The sequence below is a fragment of the Scylla paramamosain genome, chromosome 15, assembly GCF_035594125.1.
Source record: "Scylla paramamosain isolate STU-SP2022 chromosome 15, ASM3559412v1, whole genome shotgun sequence".
NCBI classification, from domain to species: Eukaryota; Metazoa; Arthropoda; class Malacostraca; order Decapoda; family Portunidae; genus Scylla; species Scylla paramamosain.
This window is the reverse complement of record NC_087165.1, coordinates 22,496,012-22,498,511: the sequence shown is the minus strand read 5'-3', so window position 1 is coordinate 22,498,511 and position 2,500 is coordinate 22,496,012. Positions and strand designations below refer to the sequence as shown.

General features: G+C 45.5%; 1 protein-coding gene across 2 annotated transcripts in view; it reads right to left on the bottom strand.

The window, feature by feature from the left end:
* Positions 1–2,500, bottom strand: part of LOC135107681 (glycine receptor subunit alpha-2-like) — a 74,345-nt gene that overhangs the window by 69,208 nt on the left and 2,637 nt on the right. The gene's annotated exons all lie outside the window — the stretch shown is intronic.

The window sequence follows — 2,500 nt, the reverse complement described above, 5'->3', positions numbered from 1 at the left end:
GTCCTTCACCTCTTCCACCTTTTTCCTTTAATTCTCTTCCTACTTCTCTTCCACTTGTTCCTCCTTGTAATTCTCATTATTCCTCCTGCATTCCTCCTTCTCCCTTTTTTACTCCTCCTCCTTCTCCTCCCCCTCCTCTTCCTCCTCCTCTACCTTCTCCTTCTCCACCCCCCACCCCGTTCTCCTCTTTTTCTCTTCCTTTTTTTCTTCTTCATTGTGTTTCTCCACTTCTTTTCTTCCTTCTTTATTCATCTTTTTGTCCTCTGCTTTGCTTCTACTCCCCGTTGCTGTTGTTGTTGTTGTTGCTTTTCTTTTTCGTTTTTCTTCTTTTCCTCCTCTTCCTCGCCCACTTCGTCCTCGTCTTCCTCATGAAACTTTTCTTCTTCTTTCTCTTCCTCTTTTCTTCTCCCATTAATTTGATTTCTTCTCTAACGCCACCACCATCACCACCATCACCACAACCACCACCACCACCACCTCCTCCTCCTCCTCCTCCTCCTCCTCCTCCTCCTCCTCCTGCTCCTCCTATCACTCGGTTTCTATACAAAAAGCAATAATAAATGGTAACAGTGACATCACTTATTTCACCATTATTAGAAGTAACTTAATCCTCCACTACCAGCGCTACTACAACCACCACCATTACGAGGAATGTAATAATTTATGATCGTATAAAAATAGTTTTCTTTCTTTAACGTTAACAGCAACATCAACAACAGCAACAGCAGCCACCACCACCACCACTATCAACACAGCAACAACAACAACAGCAACAAGCATCGACGACAACAACAACAACAACAACAATAACACTACTATCATTACAAACACCACCACCACCATCACCACCACTACCACCACCACCACCATCGCAAGAAAACAGCAAAAATTTGAGTGCCAACAGCGAGGCCCGTTAACAAAGAACAGTGTCACTTCCCTTCATTAATCTCCCCCCCCCCCCATCTCTCTCTCTCTCTCTCTCTCTCTCTCTCTCATACACACACTATATTCTTTGGTAACACATTTTTTTTCCATCTCCTTCCCCCTTTCCCATTTCATCTATCCATCCCATCTCGTCTTGTCTCATCTCGCCTTACATTGCTTTGCCTCGCCTCGCCTTGTCTGCTTTTCCTCTTTATTCTCAACGCTTTCATCTCAGACCCAAGGGACAAGACAATGTTCGCTTCTTTCAAGACCCCCATTCATATTTAAGCAACGATCCTCTCTCTCTTGTACCTCCGCTGGGGAAAGGGTAGCGTAAGGTATGGTAAGGTGGTGAGCTGAGCTGAGGTGAGGTGAGGTGAGGTGAGGTGAGGTGAGGTGAGGTGAGGTGAGGTAAGATCAATTAAGCTAAGACACAGTAAGGTAAGGTGAAATAAGATTAAGTTAGGTTAGGTTAGGATAAGGTTAAGTTAGGTAAAAATAAGTCAAGGCAGGGCAAGACAAGATAAGCAAGGCAAGATAAGTTTAGGTAAGATAAAGGAAGCTAAGGTAAGATGAAGTGTGTGTATTCTTGTGACGACCTTCCTTATACCACCACCACCACCACCACCACGACCACTACCGCCGCGATGACGACCAGGTAATACTTGGCACGGAGGCTCGTGTTGGGGTGATGGGGAGGGCGAGTAATTTCGAGGCTGTAGAGGGAGGGGGGAGGGTATGAGACGGCAAGGAGCAAGAAAGTTTGGCTTGGCTTAAGATAAGGATGGTATGGGAGGTGACGGTAGAGAGAGAGAGAGAGAGAGAGAGAGAGAGAGAGAGAGAGAGAGAGAGAGAGAGAGAGAGAGAGAGAGAGAGAGAGAGAGAGAGAGAGATAATGAGGGAAGAAAGGAAGAGGAGGCAGTTGTGGTGGTGGTGGTGGTAGTGGTAGTAGTGGTGGTGGTGGTGGAGGAGGAGGAGGAGGAGGAGGCATGTGGTTGGTAAAAGGAAGAGAGAAAACAAAAAAAGAAAGATAAGAGAGAGAGAGAGAGAGAGAGAGAGAGAGAGAGAGAGAGAGAGAGAGAGAGAGAGAGAGAGAGAGAGAGAGAGAGAGAGCGTGAGTGCATTAATAAGGAAGAGAAACAGAAGCAGGAACAGAGGGAAGGACGAGAGGAAAAGAAGAAAATTAAATAAAGGAAGGAAATAAAATGAGACTGGGAGAAGTAGGGAAAGGACGAGAGGAAACTAAAAATGAAGAGAAAAAAGAACAAAAAGGAGGAAAAAGACAAGAAGAGGAAATAGATAAAGATGAAGAGGCGAAGGAAGCGTATGAGTAAGGGAGAATAAACCAAATAAAGAAAAGAATAGGGATAGAGAGGAAGGAAAGGAAGAGAAGGAGGCAAGTGTGGAGAGAGAGAGAGAGAGAGAGAGAGAGAGAGAGAGAGAGAGAGAGAGAGAGAGAGAGAGAGAGAGAGAGAGAGAGAGAGACTGTAAAGACTCCTGCAGGCGAGACTAACTTAGAGCAACTGGTTGGGCGAACTTGAAAACGAGGGCGATGCTTGTCTGGGAACCCAAGAGT